General features: G+C 41.4%; 1 long non-coding RNA gene across 1 annotated transcript; it reads right to left on the reverse strand.

Moving 5' to 3' along the window:
* Window positions 1–9,707: 9,707 nt before the first annotated feature.
* On the reverse strand, window positions 9,708–10,247 carry LOC117194194. The gene is made up of 2 exons (XR_004474767.1): window positions 10,134–10,247; window positions 9,708–10,058 (listed from the first exon to the last, which is right to left on the reverse strand). It is a non-coding gene; the product is annotated as an uncharacterized LOC117194194 (long non-coding RNA).
* Between the last annotated feature and the right edge of the window lie 15,205 nt (window positions 10,248–25,452).

Consider the following 25,452-nt stretch of genomic DNA (forward strand, 5'->3'; position numbering starts at 1 on the left):
ATGTAGTAACAACTAACGGCATAGTTCCTAATCCAAAGAAAATATCTACCATAATAAACTTCCCAATACCCAATACAACCACAAAAATAAAATCATTCATAGGTTTATGTGGATTCTATAGGAAATTCATTCCCAACTTCGCTAATATAGCAAAACCTATGACACTCAAATTAAAGAAACGAGCAGTCATAGACCCAACAGAGGAAAAATACGTCGAGGCCTTCGAAAAATTGAAAGTACTTATCACCTCAGACCCCATCCTCGCATTCCCAGATTTCAACAGAATGTTCACGGTAACAACCGATGCAAGTAACATTGCATTAGGAGCAGTGTTGTCGCAAGACCACAAGCCAATCTGCTATGCAAGTAGAACCTTAAACGAACATGAAATCAATTATTCAGCAATAGAAATGGAATTACTAGCTATAGTTTGGGCAACTAAGTATTTCAGATCATACCTGTTTGGTAGAACGTTTGAGATATTAAGTGATCACAAACCCTTGATTTGGTTGAATAACCTCAAGGAACCAAATATGAAGCTACAACGATGGAAGATCAAATTAAACGAATTTGACTTCAAAATAAAATATTTACCCGGAAAGGAGAACCATGTAGCCGATGCGCTATCAAGAGTAAAGATTAACGAAAACCTACTCGGGGAAACCATTAATAGTGATTGTGCAACGGTCCATAGCGCGCAAGAAGATAATACAAATTATATTCCACCTACAGAGAGACCAATCAATTACTATAATAGGCAAATAGAACTGATTAAAGGTAATGAGGATAAGGTAGAAACATCCCACTATTTCCACAAGATACTGATAAAAATCACATATACCGAAATGACAGAATCATAAGCAAAAGATATAATAAAGGAATATGTGTGTACCAAAAAGAGTGCACTATATTTCCATAACGAAGTAGACTTCCCACTGTTCCAAAGGGCATTCCTGGAGATCAGTCCAAATCACTTCACTAAACTGATTAAATCCAGTACCAAACTCATAAATATTCCGAACTACTCCGAATTCAAAGAACAAATATTGAAGAATCATAAAGAGCTTGTAACGTTCCGTTCTTTTCCCGTCTGATGCAGCTGGGCTGGCTCAGCGGTCGGTAGGCTCGCTGCAACAATATTTGTATGTTGCCCCGACGACAAGTAAGAAGGCACGGGTTGGGTCTTGTACTGGTATGCTAGTATGCTTTATCTTAAGTCTATCTTACTCTATTCCGACTCCGGTGCGGGTCCTCCTCGGGGTTCTCCTCTGTGGTTCGATGAGCGTGGCGCTCCCTGGGCCCCCCACGGCGTCGCCGAGCGTAGCACCGCCGGCTCTACTGACTGGGGCTAGCGATTCTTGGCACGTGGCCCAAATCCGCCTCTCAGTCAGGCGCCTGACGCGTTCGCTCTCACTCGACTCCCTTGGCTTTGCGGCCCGAGGGTGCCTCACTCCTGGTGGGTTGCGCGTCAAGCGTGGCACCGTTGGTTCAAGGGATTGGGGTCTTTGGCTCTTGGCTGCACGCTCGAGTCCGCCTCTCAATCCTCACACAACGTGTTCGCTTTCTAACGCTCTTTTCCCTTCGCTTGGTCTCACTCTTGTCGCTCACTGTGCACTTCACTCTTGCTAGCTCCGTTTGCTGACTGTCCCCTGTTCCTGGTCGCGGCCCTCCTCTTATAGGCTCGCTTCTGCGTCAGCGCCGCCGATGCCGCCTGGCGCTAACGGCACTTTCCGCCATGCGGTGCCCGTATTTTTCCATCGGCGTTCCTTCATTCCCTTGTCGCTTTCCAACGGGACCTGGCTGGTGGCGTGATCTCATGACCATATTTGGGCATGCGCTGGGCCACTGCCGGCCCGATCCCGTCATCCCGCGGCTCTCTCTCCAGGGGTCCTCCCCTCTCATCTTGGGTCCCCGGCCTCCGGATATCCCCGGATAACGGCCGTTAGCGCTTAACACTGCACTGCCCCGTACGTGTGGGAATACCTTTCCTCACAAGCTACTTCACCCAGGTATCGAAAAGACCACTAATTTGTTTAAAGGAAAATTCTACTACCCCGATTATCAAAAGTTAATCCAAAATATTATCAATGAATGTCCTACGTGCAACTTTGCTAAAACAGAGCATCGTAACACCAATCTAACCTTCGAAATCAACCCTTAAATACAAAATATCAGAGAAAAGTATGTCATGGATTTCTATTTGGTAGGCAATCAACAATTCCTATCATGCATTGATGTATATTCTAAATTCGCTACCCTTTTAGAAGTTAAGAGTCGTGACTGGTTAGAAACCAAGAGAGCCATCATAAAAGTCTTTAACGAAATGGGCAAGCCACAGGGAATTAAAGCCGACAAAGATTCAGCCTTTATGTGCGCAGCATTGCAAGCATGGTTGAATGCGGAAAATGTGAAAACCGAAATCACTACCAGTAAAAACGGAGTTTCTGATGTAGAACGACTACATAAAACGATCAATGAAAAATTAAGAATCATTTCAAGTGAGGATAACATAGAAAACAAGCTCACAAAATTCGAGTTAATTCTATACACTTATAACCATAAAACGGTTCATAATACTACAAAAAGATCCCCAGCTGATATCTTCCTGTACGCCGGACTACCAGATTATAACACCCAACTGAATAAAGTTAGGAAGATCAATCATTTGAATAACGATAGAATCGACTTTGAAGTAGACACACGCTACAAGAATGCACCCCTAGTTAAAACAAAAACAACCAACCCGTTCAAAAGAACAGGGGAAATTAGGCAGGTAGACGAAAAGCACTTTGAAAAGAAAAATAGAGGGAGGAAAATCACCCACTATAAAACGAAATTCAAAAGAAAGAAAAAATCTAATAAAAGTAAATACGATAATTGCAGAGTACCCGAAGAGAGGACTGGGAATCCGGAGCTACAAACTGATGAATATTATAATCTTACTAATGTTCACCGTCCTACAGTCTTCCGGACAGAATATAGAGATAGATCCCATCAACTCAAGGAATGGATATCTCATATTCAAAACAAATACCATTAACATACCCATTAATTATGAATACCATTATCTAACAATTAATATAACAAGAACAGATGAAACATATCAGAGTTTACTAGAACAGGCAACCCAATTTAATAACGTTATCCAAGTTCAATATTTAATCGAGAAATTGCAATGTGAATTCAACGGCATCAAAATAGTCAAAAGAAACAAAAGAGGCCTTATAAATGCAGTAGGCACAGTGTATCTATTTGGAACATTAGATCAAGATGATAAAGTCGAATTAGAAGGGGAAATAAACAATCTGGCTAGCCACAGTGTTCAAGCTAACGAATTAAACTTAGTAATTCAAGCAGTAAATTCTGGCATAGAAGTTGTCAATAAATTAAACAAGGATAATGTTAGAAATAAGCAACTAGAGATATTAATATTTAACCTTCAACATTTTACAGAGTACATAGAGGATATTGAATTAGGCATGCAGCTAACAAGATTAGGGATCTTTAATCCAAAATTATTGAGGCAGGATTACCTGAAACACATCGATTCAGAGAAATTATTAAATATCAAAACATCTACCTGGTTGAAAACAGACATTAACGAAATACTAATAATTTCCAACATCCCACGAGAGATCAGAAATATTCCCATACTTAAAATTGTCCCTTATCCAGATGAAGATAGTAACATCCTCACTGACCTAACGCAAAACAATTATTACGTTCTAGAAAACGAGGTATATGAAAAAGAATCAAAACGAAAAATAAATGACGAATGTATTTCAGGAATAGTCAAACAAGTAGAAACAAAATGTCCATACACCAAAGCACACCAAAACTTTCAAATAAGTTTCATAGAACCCAATATATTGTTAACTTGGAAATTACCAAAAATCATACTAAACCAAGATTGCCTAAACCAAGAAATAAAAGTAGAAGGTAACGCATTAATAACGAGGGGGAACGTTGTGAGTTGCTGCGGAGACCGCAACTCTACAGTTATACCCGATACTAAGTCAGTATGGCTCTCCTCCGGCAGACGCCGCTAATATTAAACGACACGACAAGGAGTGCGTGCGAGAGAGACAGAAAATCAGTCTGAGCGTGACGTCGGGTGCTGCGTAGCCATTGCAAATTGATTTGTTCCTTTTGGATATAAAAATGATCTGATCTGATCCAGATTCAGCAATCTGATATATATGATCATTATCTATGATTCTGCGTTTTTAGTTTTCTCGAATCTGCAATATTGTGGATGCAACAGATTTTCGTCCTTTGTGGGGGCGGAAGGGGGTGGGGCGAAATTTTGAGATATACGTTTTATAGTGAGATCTAACAGGAGTGCGGATACCAAATTTGGTTACTCTAGCCTTAATAGTCTTTGAGATTTGTGAATATCTCCAGATTTTCATCCTTTGCGGGGGCGGAAGGGGGTGTGGCGAAATTTTGAAACAAACTCGTCACGGTCCGATATATTAGGAGTGTGGATACCAAATTTGGTTGCTCTAGCTTTTATAGTCTCTGAGATCTAGGCGCTAATGTTTTACTCTAAGCAAAGCCGCCTATGCTACGTGTGTGTTAGAGAGAGACAGGGCGAGAAAAAATGAAATTGTTTTCTTTATTCTGGCTATAATAATTTTACGATCTGGTTCAGATCTTGCACTCTAGAAGATATAGTCATCTTCTACGATTCTGCGTTTTTAGTTTTCTCGTATCGTCGAAATTGTGGATGCCACAGATTTTCGCCCTTTGTGGGGGCGGAAGTGGGCGGGGCAAAGTTTTAAAATATTCTTGTAGCAGTGACATATCACAGAAGTCTGGATCCAAAACATCGTTGCTCTCGCTCTTATAGTTTTTGAGCACTAGGCGCTGAAGGTAACGGACAGACGGACAGACGGATGGACGGACAGACGGACAGACAGACATGGCTCAATCGACTCGGCTATTGATGCTGATCAAGAATATATATACTTTATGGGGTCGGAAACGATTCCTTTTAGACGTTACACACATCCACTTTTACCACAAATCTAATATACCCCAATACTCATTTTGAGTATCGGGTATAAAAATACATAATTACAGTATACAGTTAAATGAATTCTTAATATCCAACTCCATACCAGAATTTGCACAAAGCATCTACATCAACAATAACGTAACAAAAATTAAACTATTGTCTTATTTGCAAACCAAAGAAATCGTAATAGAAAATACGCGATTAAATAATGTATTACATGTAAGCTTAATACTACTATTTGTCATAATCATAATAGGATTAAGCCACAAATTGTTTAATCTAAGTAAAAGCAATAAGCCTAAAACCGATCCGCACATAGAAACACCCTTAGACGAAGACGAGGAATCCCCAGCAGGCACAGTTTTAGACGCACCTGAACTATAACCAAGGATAATCGCCTGAGGACAGGCTTAAATCTAACAATGGGGGAGTGACATATCTATAGTCCATGCTCCGCATACCCTTGTCTATGTCTATTACCCTGCACCCACAATACTATAAACAATACGACACCCTCAGTTTCGAACCCTCATAAACAATCTCACGCTCGAAATGGACCACGCGTAGCCGATTGCAGGCAATGTAAACAAACACCCTAAACTGGATGTTGAACATAAAACAATAGATGCCGCACTAGAATCCAGCCGCACTAGAATCCAGCCGCACCAGAATCACGCCACTCTTCAGAGATCAATTACTAATCGATTCTCAAGAATCACACCATCCTAGCTGACCAATCAGAGGCCCTATTCTCAGCCACCCCCAAGTAATGCAACACCGATCATACGCAGCGGAAGCCTTTCATCAAAAGCCGCCTTTCCCACATATCGATCGAGTCACGTACTCCATCTCCGAAGCCGAAGTCGAAGCCAACGCCTCCGAATCCAAATCCGAATCCCAAACCGAGCATCATAATATAAATAGTCTGCATCTAAGAAGCCAACTCAGTTCTGTTCAAGACAAACGTCAATCGCGACACCGTCGGAGAATTCAACCAAAGTTAATTCCGTTCAAGACATCAGACCTCAGTCATCGTCGGGGAAATATCTAACCAATGTACGCTAAGTTTAAGTGAAAGAATCAAACCTTTTTATACCCGATACTCAAAATGAGTATTGGGGTATATTAGATTTGTGGTGAAAATGGATGTGTGTAACGTCCAGAAGGAATCGTTTCCGACCCCATAAAGTATATATATTCTTGATCAGCATCAATAGCCGAGTCGATTGAGCCATGTCTGTCTGTCCGTCTGTCCGTCCGTCCGTCTGTCCGTCCGTCCGTCTGTCCGTCCCCTTCAGCGCCTAGTGCTCAAAGACTATAAGAGCTAGAGCAACGATGTTTTGGATCCAGACTTCTGTGATATGTCACTGCTACAAAAATATTTCAAAACTTCGCCCCGCCCACTTCCGCCCCCAGAAAGAACGAAAATCTGTGGCATCCACAATTTTAAAGATATAAGAAAACCAAAAACGCAGAATCGTAGAGAATGACCATGTCTTTTAGACTGCAAAATTTGAATTGGATCGTATTATTATTATAGCCAGCATCAAGAAAACAATTTCATTTTTTCTCGCCCTGTCTCTCTCTAACACACACGTAGCATAGGCGGCTTTGCTTAGAGTAAAACATTAGCGCCTAGATCTCAGAGACTATAAAAGCTAGAGCAACCTAATTTGGTATCCAGACTCCTAATATATCGTACCGAGACGAGTTTGTTTCAAAATTTCGCCACACCCCCTTCCGCCCCCGCAAATCTGGGGATATTTACAAATCTCAAAGACTATTAACGCTAGAGTAACCAAATTTAGTATCCGCACTCCTGTTAGATCTCACTATAAAACGTATTTCTCAAAATTTCGCCTCACCCCCTTCCGCCTACACAAAGGACTAAAATCTGTTGCATGTACAATATTGCAGATTCGAGAAAACTAAAAACGCAGAATCATAGATAACGACCATATCTATCTGATTGCTGAATCTGGATCAGATCAGATCATTTTTATAGCCAATAGGAACAAATCAATTTGCAGTGGATACGCATCGCGTGACGTCACGCTCAGACTGATTTTCTGTCTCTCTCGCACGCACTCTTTGTCGTGTCGTTTAATATTAGCGGCGTCTGCCGGAGGAGAGCCATACTGACTTAGTATCGGGTATAACTGTAGAGTTGCGGTGTCCGTAGCAACTCACAACGTTCCCCCTCGTTTAAAACTTAAACTGAAGTGTCGCATATTTAACTATATATATCTATACCCTAATAATTTTCATGCTTTAAAATAATGAATTTATAACTAAACTTATATGATAATTAGGATTAAGGGAATATTACCCACAAATTAGAACCTAAGTCAATTGTTGTGTTTCTACAACTGCAACGTAATGAATATTGAAATTGAAGTCTCCCATTATATTAAAATATGAATCGTTTGAATTGAAATGAATCTTTAAAATCATAAAAATGGTCTGTCGAGTATCTTATAAAATGTGGTAAATCTTAGTAAAGGATTCATCAAGGGACAATGCAAGAACTCGAACGCATTGTCATGGTAGGGGGGGTACAGAAGAGAGGGGCAATCAACACCTAGGTTCTCTCTAAATAGAAATGGTTCAGTTGGGCTTTTATTTGGCGTGTCGGCGCTATCAGTATTTCAGTTTACTTTGTTTTTGTATAATCACTTATAGTTTCCCGTAAAGTGCACTATTTAAATGTAGTGGAGTACGATAGTACAATTAGGTGAGGAAGAACCCCGACCATCCGGCGAGCTAGACCCGAGCCTAGCAAGAGTGCACACGACCAACCCTATTTGTACGCCGTCCTTAAGTTCAGTCAAAGTCATCTGCTGATATCAAGGGCCTATATATCTGTTTACATATATATATATTTAAACTCTGGTAAACTACACATTTATGGAGCCCAACGTGGGGCCAGGCAACTTGCCTTAGAATCTAAAACCAATTAAGAGCCGATATTAAAATTTGGATTTATAGTGTCTTACTATATAGGCCGTTTATTTTAATAAGACAAGCAAATCTTGCCTTGGTTCTACAAGCTCAACCGGTAATACATAAAAATTTCAGCGACATATTTTCTTTTGCAAAATATTGCATAAAGGTTAAAGATTTCAAAGTTTATACTTAGACTCGGTTTTCGGATTTAGCAACTGCAATTCAATTGATTCGGATTGGTTGACCAAAACAGACCTATAGTATCGAATTGTAAGTATCAGAGACAGTTATGCAATACCATACAGTGATCAGAATAAACGGGAATTGTTTTAGGATTTTGCGGTTCCAGTTCATTTCATTTTGGATTGACCGATCAAAGCAAACCTGCATTTTCACTTTAGGCATCTTGAGTTATTCGGATTTACAATTTTATATTGCCAAATCGCGATAGTTGTCCAATGATTCAGTGCACGAAGTCATTAACCTATAAATAGTCCATATTAACGAAAATAGAAAAGCCTACTGAAACCAAATAGATATTTTGTAAGTATTCTGGCATGTGGGAAAGACAGACCTTATTATTACAATTAATACCTTCTTATATAATTTTTATACCCGATACTCAAAATGAGTATTGGGGTATATTAGATTTGTGGTAAAAGTGGATGTGTGTAACGTCCAGAAGGAATCGTTTCCGACCCCATAAAGTATATATATTCTTGATCAGCATCAATAGCCGAGTCGATTGAGCCATGTCTGTCTGTCCGTCTGTCCGTCTGTCCGTCCGTCCGTCTGTCCGTCTGTCCGTCCCCTTCAGCGCCTAGTGCTCAAAGACTATAAGAGCTAGAGCAACGATGTTTTGGATCCAGACTTCTGTGATATGTCACTGCTACAAAAATATTTCAAAACTTCGCCCCGCCCACTTCCGCCCCCACAAAGGACGAAAATCTGTGGCATCCACATTTTTAAAGATACGATAAAACCAAAAACGCAGAATCGTAGAGGATGACTATATGTTTTAAAATGGAAGATCTCAACCAGATCGTATAATTATTATAGCCAGAATCAAGAAAACAATTTCATTCTTTCTCGCTCTGTCTCTCTCTAACACACAGGTTTCATGGTCGGTTTTGCCAATTGCAAAATATGAGTTCAAGGATCTCAGAACCTATAAGAGCCAGAGCAACCAAATTTGGTATCCACACTCCTGTGATATCTGACCTTGACCGTTTCGTGTCCAAATTTCGCCACACCCCCTTCCGCCCCCGCAAAGGACGAAAATCTGGGGCATCCACAAATCTCAGAGACTATTAAGGCTAGAGTAACCAAATTTGGTATCCGCACTTCTGTTAGATGTCACTATAAAACGTATATCTTAGAATTTCGCCGTACCCCCTTCCGCCCCCACAAAGGACGAAAATCTGTTGCATCCACAATATTGCACATTCGAGAAAACTAAAAACGCAGAATCATAGATAACGACCATATCTATCAGATATCTGAATTTGGACCAGATCAGATAATTTTTATAGCCAAACGGAACAAATCAATTTGCACTGGCTACGCAGCGCCCGACGTCACGCTCAGACTGATTTTCTGTCTCTCTCGCACGCACTCTTTGTCGTGTCGTTTAATATTAGCGGCGTCTGCCAGAGGAGAGCATACTGACTAAGTATCGGGTATAACTGTAGAGTTGCGGTGTCCGCAGCAACTCACAACGTTCCCCCTCGTTTTTTATTAGTTTTTCTTTAATTCCTTAAATATTGTCTGATATACAATGGCTGTAAGGCGAAGTACAGATGATATACCAACTGCTTTGCAGGAAGCAGAACCATTTTGTGGAATTTGCAACGAAGTATTGGGAACTAGTGAGATTATAGCCCACACCCCGTGTAGACACAAATTCCATAAACTTTGTATTTTGGAACAGATTAGGACAAACCGAAAAAATGTCCCACCTGTTCATTAGATTGTTCTGCTCTGGCACTAACATTCTCCAACAACACGTTGTTAGCCGAGCTTAACGCCGAAGGAACACGTCCAACTAGTGCTAACGAATCTTTTAGCACAATAGACGGAACGTCTAATCGACCTAAAAAGGGCCAAAAGTTTATTAGAAGGGGTATGAATACGAGATCAACTCAACGATCCAGGTTAGATCGCTCACCAACAGAAACTGAAACCAACAACACAACCCTTCCAATAACCACTCAAGTGGAAATCGCTAACTACGTCCAGTCTGCTGTAAGCATTCAACAGGCTCAGTTAATGGAACAACTAACTTCATTTTTAATCAAAACAATTGAATCTTCGATTCAAAATCAATTAGCGTCACTCCAGTTGACACAACCAGAACATATCACACCCGATGTTTCCGGTGACAATAACATTAACCAAACAAATAACGTGGGTATAGGTCAAGCACGAGATAGTCACGCAGAAGTTCTTTTAGATTTTTCAAGAGCGAGTGCAAATCGAAGTAATTCGAGCTCACACGTAGCACCAGCAAAATTTTCCAGTATAATGCAGAATTGGCGCATTAAATTCGATGGTTCAAAAACATGCATGAGGATGGATGAGTTCATTTATCGAGTACGTTCTCTAACGCAACAAAATCTTTATAACAATTATCAATTGCTTTGTGATCACTTGTATCTTTTATTCGCGAAAAAAGCTAGTGATTGGTACTGGAAATTCCATCGAACTTACCCAAACTTTAATTGGGATACGTTTTGTATAGAGTTTAGACGAAGATTTGAAGATGTTGAGACCGACTATGATATCTGGGAAAAGATTAGGAAACGTCGTCAGGGCGAAAACGAATCCTTCGATGACTTTCAATATGCTATCAAAGATCTCGTGGATAGGCTTCAAAATTCGGTTACAGAAGAAGATGTTGTGAATCTACATATTAGAAATTCCAAGCCCACTCTTCACCACGAGCTTCTTCACTTAAAGATTGCCAACAGATCGCTATTACGACGAGAGGTACGTAAGCACGAGCAGTTTTATAACGATATAAAATCTTCGCTCATTCGTATTGGAATGTCAGGTCCAGACGATAGCGAGCCGCTATTCGATGACTTGGTCGAGCATAATGAAGTGTGTCAAATACAACGTCGTACTTCACACACAGTTCCAACTTGCTGGAACTGTGACAACAAAGGTCATAAATTTGACGATTGTGTAGGTCCTCGTAAGATCTTTTGCTACGGGTGTGGAACCAAAGATACTTACAAGCCGGTATGTCCCAAATGTAACCCTCCGGGAAACCGGGAAACAACAACAAGCAGACACATCCGTAGAAAAAAGTTTGCAAGAATCACCTACTAGTTTAACGAACGACCAAAGTTTAAGGAAACCTAAGATCAGCTCACAAACAGTAAAAAAAACCCTGCCTACGGCATATTTACTCATTTACTCCTTTACCTGAAAGGGAAGCAAATTATATTACAACGCGTAAGAAAATTTTTGATAAGATAGATAGTTTTAAATTTGTAAGAAAGCCCAAACGTTCAACTAAACGTTTAAGACAATTTTGGAAGATGGTTCGCAAGAATAAGAACAAGCTTGTTTCAGCTATATTTCTTAGTTCGGATAACAGGCTGCATACCAATGTCACCATTGAAGGCAGTGATTACGTAGCTTTGTTGGATTCGGGGCCACAATCAGTTGTATTGGAGGCTCAGCCGCGAAGGAAATGTTGGCGCATTGCAAGATTAAAAAGTGTTCAGGAGCAATACGAACGGCTAACGATACTGAAAGTAAGGTTATAGGCAAGCTGTAAACACAAATTAATTACCGTGGATGCACGGCAGACCTAGAAATGTTTCTTATTCCCGAACCTAAGCAAGACGTCTATTTGGGGATAGACTTCTGGCAAAAATTTGGACTTTTAGATAAAATCACACACACTGCAGAGGTATCTGAATTAGATGTTGGAGGTACGGATGACGTCGAAGAACCACCGAACCTACATAAATTGACAGCAGACGAGAGAATTCGCTTAGATAAAGTGATAGGTTGTTTTCCATCTTTCGCTACTGAAGGATTAGGCCGTACCAGTTTAGTCACACACTCTATAGATGTTGGAGCAGCTATTCCCGTAAAGCAACGACATTGGCCGGTATCAACAGCCATTGAGAAATTGATGTTTGCCGAGGTGGACAATATGCTTGCGCTCGATGTTATAGAGGAGTCGACTAGTCCCTGGAGCAGTAATTGCGTTTTGGTAAAGAAAGGCGAAAAATATAGACTGTGTCTCGATTCAAGAGAGGTGAACAAGGTTACAAGACGGGATGAATATCCGTTACCACATATTGATGGTAATCTAAGTCGGTTACCACCCGCTCGTTACATCACTGGATTAGACATGAAACACGCATTTTGGCAAATCCCGTTGGATGAACAATCGCGACAGTACACTGCATTTACAGTGCCTAACCGACCATTATATCAATATAAAACGAGGTGGAACGTTGTGAGTTGCTGCGGACACCGCAACTCTACAGTTATACCCGATACTAAGTCAGTATGGCTCTCCTCCGGCAGACGCCGCTAATATTGAACCACACGACAAAGAGTGCGTGCGAGAGAGACAGAAAATCAGTCTAAGCGTGACGTCGGGCGCTGCGTAGCCACTGAAAATTGATTTCTTGCTTTTGGCTACAAAAATGTTCCGATCTGATCCAGATTCAGCAATCTGATAGATATAGTCATTATCTATGATTCTGCGTTTTTAGTTTTCTCGAATGTGCAATATTGTGGATGCAACAGATTTTCGTCCTTTGTGGGGGCGGAAGGGGGTGGGGCGAAATTCTGAGATATACGTTTTATAGTGAGATCTAACAGAAGTGCGGATACCAAATTTGGTTACTCTAGCCTTAATAGTCTCTGAGATTAAGATACCAGATACGATCTGGTTCAGATTTTGCACTGTAGAAGATATGGTCATCCTCACCGATTCTTCGTTTTTGGTTTTATCGTATCTTTAAAAATGTGGATGCCACAGATTTTCGTTCTTTGTGGGGGCGGAAGTGGGTGGGGCGAAGTTTTGAAATATTTTTGTAGCAGTGACATATCACAGAAGTCTGGATCAAAAACAACGTTGCTCTAGCTCTTATAGTCTTTGAGCACTAGGCGCTGAAGGGGACGGACGGACGGACGGACGGACGGACAGACGGACGGACAGACGGACAGACAGACAGGGCTCAATCGACTCGGCTATTGATGCTGATCAAGAATATATATACTTTATGGGGTCGGAAACGATTCCTTCTGGACGTTACACACATCCACTTTTACCACAAATCTAATATACCCCAATACTCATTTTGAGTATCGGGTATAATGATGCCTTTTGGTCTTTGCAATGCCGCTCAAACTCTCTGTAGACTAATGTATCGAGTTATTCCAGCTCATCTTCGTACACGTGTGTTTGTATATTTAGATGATCTACTTGTTTTATCAGACGACTTCGAGTCGCATTTACTGTTGTTACAGGAGATAGCGTTGTGTCTACGCAAAGCAAATCTAACCATTAACATAGGGAAATCGATAGAAATCACGTATTTGGGTTTTATTATTGGTAATGGTCAGATAAAGACAAATCCAGACAAAATCAAGGCCATCTCGAAGTTCCCTGTGCCAGTTACCGTTAAGCAACTGCGTCGATTTTTGGGGTTATCCGGTTGGTACCGACGTTTCGTTGAAAATTATGCTACCGTTAGTTTTCCCCTAACCGAGTTGCTTAAGAAGAAAAAAGATTTACAGTGGAATGAGGATGCTCAACAGTCGTTTGAGACCTTAAAGTCCTGTTTAACCGCATCACCCATTTTGATAACTCCTGACTTCTCAAAACCTTTTATTATACCCGATACTCAAAATGAGTATTAGGGTATATTAGATTTGTGGTAAAAGTGGATGTGTGTAACGTCCAGAAGGAATCGTTTCCGACCCCATAAAGTATATATATTCTTGATCAGCATCAATAGCCGAGTCGATTGAGCCCTGTCTGTCTGTCCGTCCGTCCGTCCGTCCGTCCGTCCCCTTCAGCGCCTAGTGCTCAAAGACTATAAGAGCTAGAGCAACGATGTTTTGGATCCAGACTTCTGTGATATGTCACTGCTACAAAAATATTTCAAAACTTCGCCCCGCCCACTTTCGCCCCCACAAAGAACGAAAATCTGTGGCATCCACATTTTTAAACATACGATAAAACCAAAAACGCAGAATCGGTGAGGATGACCATATCTTCTACAGTGCAAAATCTAAACCAGATCGTAAAACGATTATAGCCAGAATCAAGAAAACAATTTCATTCTTTCTCGCTCTGTCTCTCTCTAACACACAGGTTTCATGGTCGGTTTTGTCAATTGCAAAATATGAGTTCAAGGATCTCAGAACCTATAAGAGCCAGAGCAACCAAATTTGGTATCCACACTCCTGTGATATCGGACCTTGACCGTTTCGTGTCCAAATTTCGCCACACCCCCTTCCGCCCCCGCAAAGGACGAAAATCTGGGGCATCCACAAATCTCAGAGACTATTAAGGCTAGAGTAACCAAATTTGGTATCCGCACTTCTGTTAGATCTCACTATAAAACGTATATCTCAGAATTTCGCCCCACCCCCTTCCGCCCCCACAAAGAACGAAAATCTGTTGCATCCACAATATTGCACATTCGAGAAAACTAAAAACGCAGAATCATAGATAATGACTATATCTATCAGATTGCTGAATCTGGATCAGATCGGATCATTTTTGTAGTCAAAAGCAAGAAATCAATTTTCAGTGGCTACGCAACGCCCGACGTCACGCTCAGACTGATTTTCTGTCTCTCTCGCACGCACTCTTTGTCGTGTGGTTCAATATTAGCGGCGTCTGCCGCAGGAGAGCCATACTGACTTAGTATCGGGTATAACTGTAGAGTTGCGGTGTCCGCAGCAACTCACAACGTTCCACCTCGTTTTTCTCTGTGATGCTAGCACTTACGGGAATCGGCTGTGTTTTAGCGCAAGAACGCGACGGCGTTGAATTGCCAATTGCTTACATGTCAGAAAAATTATCCGAGGCACAACATAATTATTCGGTTACCGAACTAGAGAGCTTAGCAGTCATAAAGGGGATACAAAAATTCCGCTCTTATATTGAGGGACAGGACTTCGTAGTCATAACCGATCACGCAGCACTTAAATGGTTAATGCAACAAAAAGATTTATCGGGTAGATTAGCCAGATGGTCTATGAAATTGCGTAGTTTCACATTTAATATCCTACTTAGAAAGGGGACACTGAATGTTGTCGCTGACACTCTATCGCGTCAGGATGAACCGGCTATAAAGGAGCTCACGCAAATAAACCCCATGGTTGATCTAGACTCAGATCAATTCAAATCATCTGAGTTTCTGATTTTAATAGAAAGCATTCAACAGAATCAGAGTAAGTTCCCAGACTTGAAAGTGATAGACGGTCAAGTTTTCAAAAGGACAGTATTCGCTTCGGGAGATGAGTCTCAAGAGAACGCATCATGGAAACTTTGGGTTCCGTCAGGGTTAATTACGAACGTATTATATCAAGCTCATGACGCCCCTAGCTCCGCACATTGTGGGATGAGTAAAACCATAGAGAAGCTTAAAAGATATTTATTCTGGCCTCGCATGGTTAGCCAGACGCGCAAGTACATATCTGAATGCACCGTTTGTCGCACGACCAAGAGTCCGAATATGATTCTTAGACCTCCTATGGGTAAACCATTCACTTCGGATAGGCCATTTCAGAAATTATACATAGATCTCTTAGGACCATACCCACGCACGAAAAAGGGAAACATAGGATTGCTCATAGTTGTCGATCACAATACCAAGTTCCATTTTCTGTGTCCCCTGAAGAAATTTACAGCCCCAAAGATCTGTGAATATCTGGAAGGGTCTCTCTTTTATACATTTGGGGTGCCAGAAGTCATCTTGTCAGACAATGGATCCCAATTTTTTGTGGACGTTGACATGCAATGACTGCATCTTTCAAGAGGCGATGCAGTTACAGCACCGTCAAGTGGCCCGTGTGACACCAGCAGAAGGCTGTTACGCGCGGATCCCAGGCAAAACGCAGCCCTCCTCCCGCCCAACCGACCGAGGGGCGCTGCCGCATGACGCGCGGTGCGTAGCCGAACCAAACGCGAACATGCAAGAAAGATAGCTATTAGACTAACATTCGAGGAAAATTAGTACTAAACTTACTAAGAAACTAAGCATGCAATCAAAGTACAAATACCATTAATAGAAAGGTGTGTAAGGATTAATAATTTAATAAGAGGAAGAGAATTAGTGGTGGATATAATATGGTAGAGGGAATTATAATCCGAGCATAAGACCCTAAACGGTTCATGCAAGGAATAATTCGATCTACAAAGTGGAAGGAACAACGGTATAAAATTTCTAGTCAGTCTAATATGAATCGTGAAGTTTATGCGGCTCAACAGATCAGGGCTGTCTATGTCACCCCTGATCAAGTTGTGCATAAATATCACACCAAGCATTTTTCTACGGTTAACTAAGGATGGGAGGTTTACTAATAGTAGTCTACTAGAGTAAGATGGGAGTCTTACACCCGCATCCCAGTTAAGGCCCCGCAGAGCAAAGAGTAAATCTAGCTACTTTCAGGCATTTTTAAATAGCTTCGGTATAACACAAAAATGCACAGCTAATTATTAACTGCAAGCGAATGCCAGCGAACATTCCAATTGGGACTGTAACCTGAATTCCATTAGTGGTTCATTGAGATCTACCTTACATAGGAGTACAGGGTATTCTCCATATTTTCTAGCATTTGGTCAAAACATGATGTTGAATGGGAAGGATTACGCGCTCTTGCGTAAACTAGACCTTTTGAACGACGATACTAGAATAGAGAACCCAGATTCCTTGCAGCTAATCCGGCAACAGGCCAAAGCGAATGTCAAAAAGGCGCACGAAGAAAATTCGCGAAGATACAATTTACGCTGCCGTGATACACAATTAAAGATTGGAGATTTGGTATATGCTAGAAATTTCACACAAAGTAGTGCTATAAAAAAGAACAAGAAATATCTCGGCGTGTATCATCTGAAAGACATTCAGATCAGGAAATAATCTCTCCTAATCAGGTTCTTCAGATAATTATTCGTCGAGCAGGTCTTGTATAAATATCTGTGGTGTAGTAGCCAGCACAAAAATATAGGGAATTGGTTATCTTCTTTCGTCTAGTGAGACCCCCTAGTGATCTTACAAATGATCAAGTCTTAGCCGCTCTTAAGGTTGGATCAAAGCTTTAGCCGCTCTTAAGTCCGAACGCCCACGCACACATGCAAGCGACGGACAGTGGGAAGCATAGACGGCAATCGTACGATTGCACAGTTAAGCTATGCTGTGCATTAGACGATCGTCTAATGCTGCTCGAATGTTCTAGATCATACGATTGCACAGTTAGTAAAAAGCTCAAAAGCTCTGCTGCACAGGCTACTCAGTCCATCGTCTATTACTGCTTTGAACAAAAGAAGAAAGTTGATCGATCTGTAAAGACGTGATAATTCCCGAGTGCGAGCAACATACACAGTGCACACATATATATATAGTGCTGGAAGCATATAATTACAAGTGCCGTACAGCCCAGTGGTCAGTGAATAAGAAGAATTTAGTGCAGATATATTTGGGGAAAAAGGTATGTTTTCATATTAATGCCGTGCACGTGCTGACATATCCTATGTTGCAGGGAAGTGTACCTAAGCTGCCCCATCGCGGTATAGTCTCGAGAAGACTACCCTGGGAGCTGTCTTAGGCGTACAGTTGTCGAGGTCTCTCCAATTCCAACCATAATTCATCTTTTCTGGATCTTATATTACTACCGAGTTCGGAATCTCCAAAGATCCAAGTGAACCAGATCAGCCTCAATCGCCAAGAATATTTAGTGCTGCTCAGTCATAAATAACTAAATATAGGCTTGGCGGAAGATTCGTCAGTACGGCCAGGAACCATATACATCGCACCTGTTGACCTCTAACCAACTTCAGGCGGGCAAGAGTCTACAAAGCAGCCGCACGGGATCGAGTTTTGTCCAATTTACATTTAATTCATTATCAAGTTCCAACGCATAACATCAGCAGTTTAACGTAATGTAACTGAAACTTTATTAACACCCCTCTTTGATGTTACGCGCGTACATATCTACATACATATGTGCATATGCACACTAAATTGTCTTTCGTTTGTTACTTTTTGGCTCAATTTTCGCGATAGAGCATAACAATTAAATTTCTGTCTGTATTATGAAAACAAAAACAACTGGCTGATGACTATGCGACGGTGTTTGTAGCGTAATTGTATTGTATGCATTATATATTTATGATTTCCATATTTTAAACAGCTGCGGTCAACATCTACGACATCATTGGGCCCAACGATCAGCGTAAGACAATAACGCCGGAGTGAGTAATTATGTACAGCGAAAAGTAGTTTGGTCAAAAGAGCCATTGGCTTGAAAGTGAAGATATGCATACAACGTATAATGATTCAAACCCGTCTGCTCAGTGTGTATAATGCACCCCAGTCTGATCTAGCTTTTGTTTACGATTTCGATTCTTATTCTCTCGTTTTTATACCCGATACTCAAAATGAGTATTGGGTTATATTAGATTTGTGGTAAAAGTGGATGTGTGTAACGTCCAGAAGGAATCGTTTCCTCTCACACTATAAAACGTATATCTCAGAATTTCGCCCCCTTCCGCCCCACAAAGGACGAAAATCTGTTGCATCCACAATATTGCAGATTCGAGAAAACTAAAAACGCAGAATCATAGATAATGACCATATCTATCAGACCGCTGAATCTGGATCAGATCGGATCATTTTTATACCCAAAAGGAACAAATCAATTTGCACTGGCTACGCAGCGCCCGACGTCACGCTCAGACTGATTTTTTGTCTCTCTCGCACGCACTCTTTGTCGTGTCGTTTAATATTAGCGGCGTCTGCCGGAGGAGAGCCATACTGACTAAGTATGGGGAATAACTGTAGAGTTGCGGTGTCCGCAGCAACTCACAACGTTCCCCCTCGTTATATATATAGTTAAACATCCGCAACTCGAAATTTAGTTTTTAAAAAAGATTTTATTTTTAGTACTTAATTTCTTTATGTCACAAGATTGGTTGAATTCCCCGACTTAACTTTACGTCTGTGTTCGGAGCAGAACCCAGCCGATTAGCTGCTTGCCAAATAGCACCTAATTCTTGGCCCTCAGCCGCTTATTTTGTTTGTTACTTATGTCTATGTCACTCATTTGTTTGTTAAAGCTTTGCGCTTGCTTGCCCTGCTAAACGCTCTCTGCCAGCTCGCTCTTCGCTATCTCCGCTTTGCGTCTGCCTACCGACGTCGGCCGAGCGAAGCTGCGCTTAGCGATCGGAGCGGCAATGTAAAGGGCAGGCAAGCCACACTTGCAATTTGGATGTCACGCATTAAAGAACATATCGTAATTTTATTTCTGCGCCGAGTTTTATTTAATTCGAAATAATTAGTCGGCCGACTGGGGATAAAAAACATTATCTCCACATAAAATTTGGTGACCCCGACGTGATCTCTGAGTTGCAGTGTCAATTAATAATCATTCGCGATCGACATTCGTTAGCCCTAGCAAATTTTCGGCGGTTAAGCACAATTCGGTGCTAAAACACACTTACATACACCTACATACACGCATTGCTGGCTATTAATTTCTTTGTCGCGACAATTCGGTCAGTGCAGTGCGGTAGGCAGTGCAGCGAACTCACTAATACACACAAGCGGAGTACAAAGCGGAATCGGACAGCTCGCACAGCCGCACAGCTAAAGGCATTAGCTGTAATCCCTTTGCTTTCGGTTCCCACGTTTATACGTATACAGGGTGTCTTTTTCGGTCGTGCTGAGTGACTCTTTTAAAACCTCAACATGGCAGCACCTGAGCCTACCAATGTCGCGAACGCAGCAATGCCGAGTGATGTAGATTTCTACAAGCACAAGGCCGAGTCCATCGCGCGCCAACTAAAGGCCATGGATCGCTTTCTCACCAAGGAAGAGCTTGCCGAGTTAGATGAGGCAGAACTTCAAGCTCGCTTAGAGCAAATCGAGCGAATGAATGCGGATTTCGATGCCGCTCAAACGAGCCTTGAAAGGCTGGATTTCCTGCAGTTAGCCCATGATGCCCGGCTGGACTTTTCGAATGTTTATGTCAAGGTTAGGTCCAGGCTGTCGCGGGAGTTGATGGCTGCTCGCACGGTAAATGTTGCCAATTCAACGGCTCGGCATACTCTCGAGGGGAATTCGTCGTTGTTCGCCTATAATAGTATAGGCCGTTCTCGAATGCCCGAGTTGCAGCTTCCGCGATTCGGGGGGAACTACATGGATTGGCCAGAATTCCACTCGATGTTCTCGACAATGGTGCACAAAGACCATCGTATACCAATCATCGAAAAATTCCAATATCTTCGTGGATGTCTAGATGGTGCTGCGCTGGATACGATTCGTTCCTTGGAACTTTCTGAGGAGAATTACGACAAGGCGTTGAATTTGCTAATGTTGCGATTCGATAATAAACTGTTACATTTTCAGGCACACGTCAAGGCTATTTTCGGGCTGCAAGGGGTGGAGAAGGGCTCAGCTATCGGCTTGCGCGCGCTCAGCGACAAAATCAATTCGCACTTGCGTGCACTTCAGACCTTGGCGACCCCGCAGGAGATTTCGGATGGGTTGCTGATCTTCATCATAGGCACGAAACTGGACCACAAAACAAAGGAGAAATGGGAAGAGAACTTGCCGACGTCAGGATTGCCTCGGTGGTCAAGCATGGCCTCATTTTTGGAAGCGAGATGTCGGATTCTGGAGAATTTGGGATCAGCCATGGCAACAAGTCCTAGTCAACAGGTGGGAGAAGACAATCCTGTCACCCTTATCACCTCCAGTAACGACCATCCTAACCCCATATGTAACCATTGCAATTCCTCCGAGCATTACATATCTAGATGTCAGGCATTCCTGAATCTCTCTGCGTTTGAACGATACAAAGAAGCAAAGAAGAGCCGCTTGTGTTTGAACTGCCTCAACAAAGGCCATGAATTGCAGAGGTGCAGGTCAGGACTTTGCAGGCATTGCCAGGCCAAACATCACACGCTACTCCACATTCCATCGGGAACTGGTGCTTCATCTTCCTCTTTGCCGGCCGAGGAACCGATCCAGCAAGAGGCCGCGACTGTGCTTCTAGCAAGCGGGTGTTCTAGCCCTCCCCCCTCGATCCAGAAATCTCAGCCTAGCCAGAACGTGTTGCTACCTACTGCCCTCGTCCATGTAACAGATCGTTATGGAGCACTTATCCCATGTCGTGCCATTTTGGATTCTGCATCACAGGCAAACTTTGTAACATCTAGACTGGCTGATCAGTTGCAGTTGGATCATCGCTCGTCTTATGTTCACATCTCTGGAATCGGAGATTCCATTCTACCTTCGAGCAAGTCTGTACATATAGTTGTACAATCCCAGGACGCAAGCTATCGAGCTTCCTTCGCTGCAATTGTCACCAACTCAATTACGGAAATGCAGCCTAACTTCGGCGTAGACGCAAAGGATTGGCCAATGCCGAATAATCTAAAACTAGCTGATCCTAATTTCTCCAAGCCCCAACGTATCGATCTGTTGATAGGTTCTGGTTTGTTCTTCGATTTAATGTGCGTCGGACAGATTCGACTATCATCCCAATTGCCAACATTGCAGGAGACTAAACTTGGTTGGATAGTATCAGGAAGCATTGATAGCTCGGAGAATAAGCGTGCAGCTTTAGCCGCTTTTGAAAATTCCTCGTGCATCTCTATTGACGATTTTCGACCCACAACGCTGGAGTACCAAAACTTAGAGCAGCAATGCAGGAAGCAGCTGCTCGAGTGCCAGGTGCAAGTGGAAAAACTGCGATCGGAGAATCAGGAACTGCAGCGCGAACTTTTCCATATATTAAAAACCTACATATCCACGCTAAATGAAATTCAACTTTCAACAATTTCTACATTGCCAAATTTCCTGCCATTCTATGCAATTACAGAGGTTCCCGATGATCAAGACGTAATCACGACAAGCCGCCTTCGTAAAGAAGCGCCGATTGCTGCGTTCGACGATCATCCCAGCGTAGCCGCCAGCTGCGCCCAAGCAAGCATCTTCAAGAGGGCCGTTGGAAAAATAGCGGTTCTGCCCCTTCAGGATGGATCTGTTGAAAGCCTTTGCCTTCCAACGGGGGGGGAATGTTCGGAGCAGAACCCAGCCGATTAGCTGCTTGCCAAATAGCACCTAATTCTTGGCCCTCAGCCGCTTATTTTGTTTGTTACTTATGTCTATGTCACTCATTTGTTTGTTAAAGCTTTGCGCTTGCTTGCCCTGCTAAACGCTCTCTGCCAGCTCGCTCTTCGCTATCTCCGCTTTGCGTCTGCCTACCGACGTCGGCCGAGCGAAGCTGCGCTTAGCGATCGGAGCGGCAATGTAAAGGGCAGGCAAGCCACACTTGCAATTTGGATGTCACGCATTAAAGAACATATCGTAATTTTATTTCTGCGCCGAGTTTTATTTAATTCGAAATAATTAGTCGGCCGACTGGGGATAAAAAACATTATCTCCACAGTCTGCTTGTCTCAAACGGAACTGATCTCTCTGCTGCTGGCTAGTTTCCATGAGCCCTTCTCTTGGAACTCCCGACTCTGGCTTCGGGCGTTGCTTTCCTCGGCTGCATCTTCGTGTCGGTGGCGTACGTGCCTGGATCGATATTTGGGGATGCGTCGGCTTTGATGAAAGGCATCCACTGCTGGCGATCGGTGTTGCATTACATGACGGAGCTAGAAATGTGATACTCCTTGGTTTTATGTCTAGCATTGATTGGTCCTCATGAGTGGCGTGATTCTAAAGAATCGATTTCTCGAGAGTGGCGTGATTCTAATGTTGATGAAACAATGTGGTCCATTGTTTATATTATGGGGGCCCTAGCTTGGAGTATGGGAAGAAACAGTTATTGATTCTTGAGTGGGGTCCTGTTACTTGTGTGGATGGGGTGGATGAATTGTACATAAACATAATGTGTATGGGATGTGGGGAATTATGGATATGTCACTCCCCCAACGTTTGTTATTAGCCTGTCCCTAGGCGATTACCCTCGGGTATAGTGACGGGGTGTCAAGTGGCTGAGGTTGGTTCCTCTTCTGCTTCTATTATAGGGTTAATACATTTAACCGTGACTCTTTTAGAAGTTTTCTTAAATTTAACAGCTACATAACTTAGTAGTACTAATATAATTATGACAAATGAAATTAGTAGACTTATTTGTAATAGGTTACTATATTTGGTGTATTGCATAATTATTTCATTAGTTTGGACATACGACAGTGGTTTTATTTTAGTTATGTTGTTGTTGACATAAACATTCTGGGCAAAATCTAACATTGTGTTTGATATTGTAAATTCATTTAATTGGATTGAACAGTTGTAGATTTTTATAATGGTATTTCCTTCCGCTATGATTTCTTGGTTTACACAATTCTGGTTTAGCGTTGTTTTTGGAAGATTCCATGTGATTAGTATATTGGGTTCAATAAAGTTTATTTGAAAGTTTTGAAAAGTTTTGGAATATGGACATTTAGTGGGAATTTGCATTAAAATTCCTTTTATACAATTGTCATTGGTTTTCCATCTAGTTTCTTTAACAAATACTTCTTCATTTTTTATGTAGTACTTGTCGTATGTCATATCTGTTAACATGTTATTTAATTCGTCTGGATACGGAACGATTTTATAGATTGGTACTTTTGTAATGTCTTTGGGAATGTTGGAAATTATTAGAATTTCGTTGGTATCGGATTTTAGCCATGTGGAGGTTTTTATATTTAGTATTTTCTCAGAATTTATTTGTTCCAGGTAGTCTTGTTTTAATAATTTTGGATTAAATATACCGAGCCTAGTTAATTGCATACCTAGTTCTATATCTTCGATATATTCTGTGAAATGTTGTAGATTGAATATCGAAATTTCTATTTGTTGATTCCTGTCTTTTTCTTCATTTAGTTTGTTTATAACGTTTATTCCGCTATTAACTGCATCTATTACCAAATTTAGTTCATTCATTTGAATGCTATGGCTGGCTAAATTTTCTATTTTTTGTTCCAAATCGACTTTATCTTCCTGATCTAGTGTTCCAAAGAGATATTTGCAGGCTGTTCCTACTATATTGATTAGGCCTCTTTTATTTCTTTTGGTTATTTTTAGCCCGTTCATTTCTCTTTGCAATTTGTCTACTAGATATTTTATTTGGATTATGTCCTGGAATTTAGTGGCTTGCATTAATAAATTTTGGTATAGTTCTTCGGTTTTAGTTACATTAACAGTTAGATAATGGTATTCGTAATTGATAGGTATGTTAATCGATCCAGTTTTGAATATCATATATCCGTTTTGGGATTTTATAGGATTTAGTTCTATGTTTTGGCCCTGTGCCATTACGATGGTAATTATGAGGAAGATGAGGATTTTAATTGTGTTGAAGTTCGCCGATTCCATTAACTTCCTCGGTTTCTCTGGAATTATTATATTTGCTTCTATTAGATTTCTTCTTTTTCTTAAATTTTGATTTATAATGAGTTATTTTCCTACCCCTATTCTTTTCTTTATAATGTTTTTCGTCTACCTGTCTAATTTCGCCCGTCCTTTTGAAAGGATTTGTTACCTTAGACTTAACTAGAGGTGATAGTTTATAGCGGGTATCTACTTCATACTCTATGCGGTTTTTATTTAATTGAGTGATTTTATTCACTTTATTTAGTTGGGTGTCATAATCAGGTGAGCCTGCATAAATGAATATATCAGCTGGTGTCCTATTTGTGGTATTATGTTTGGTTTTATGATTATAAGTATAAAGAATTAATTCAAACTTCGTGAATCTATCTTCTGGGCTATCCTCGCTAGATATTATTCTTAATTTTTCATTTACTGTTTTATGAAATCTTTCTACGTCAGATATTCCATTTTTGCTGGAAGTGATCTCTATTTTGACGTTTTCCGCATTCAGCCATGCTTGCAATGCTGTGCACATAAAAGCTGAATCTTTATCGGCTTTGATTTCAATTGGTTTGCCCATCTCGTTAAAAACTTTCATGATGGCTCTTTTTGCTTCTAACCAGTCACGACTTTTTACTTCTACAAGAGTGGCAAACTTCGAGTATACGTCAATACATGATAGGAACTGTTGGTTACCAACCATATAGAAATCTATGACGTATTTCTCTCTGATGTTCAGTATTTCCGGTGTAATTTCGAATGCCAACTTCGTTTTTCTATGCTCTGTTTTGGCAATATTACAAGTAGGACATTCGTTTATGATGTTTTGGATTAGTTTTTGATAATCCGGGTAAAAGTATTTTCCCCTAAACCAATTGACGGTTTTCTCTATCCCTGGATGGAGTA

The sequence above is a fragment of the Drosophila miranda genome (assembly GCF_003369915.1).
Source record: "Drosophila miranda strain MSH22 chromosome Y unlocalized genomic scaffold, D.miranda_PacBio2.1 Contig_Y2_pilon, whole genome shotgun sequence".
NCBI lineage: Eukaryota > Metazoa > Arthropoda > Insecta > Diptera > Drosophilidae > Drosophila > Drosophila miranda.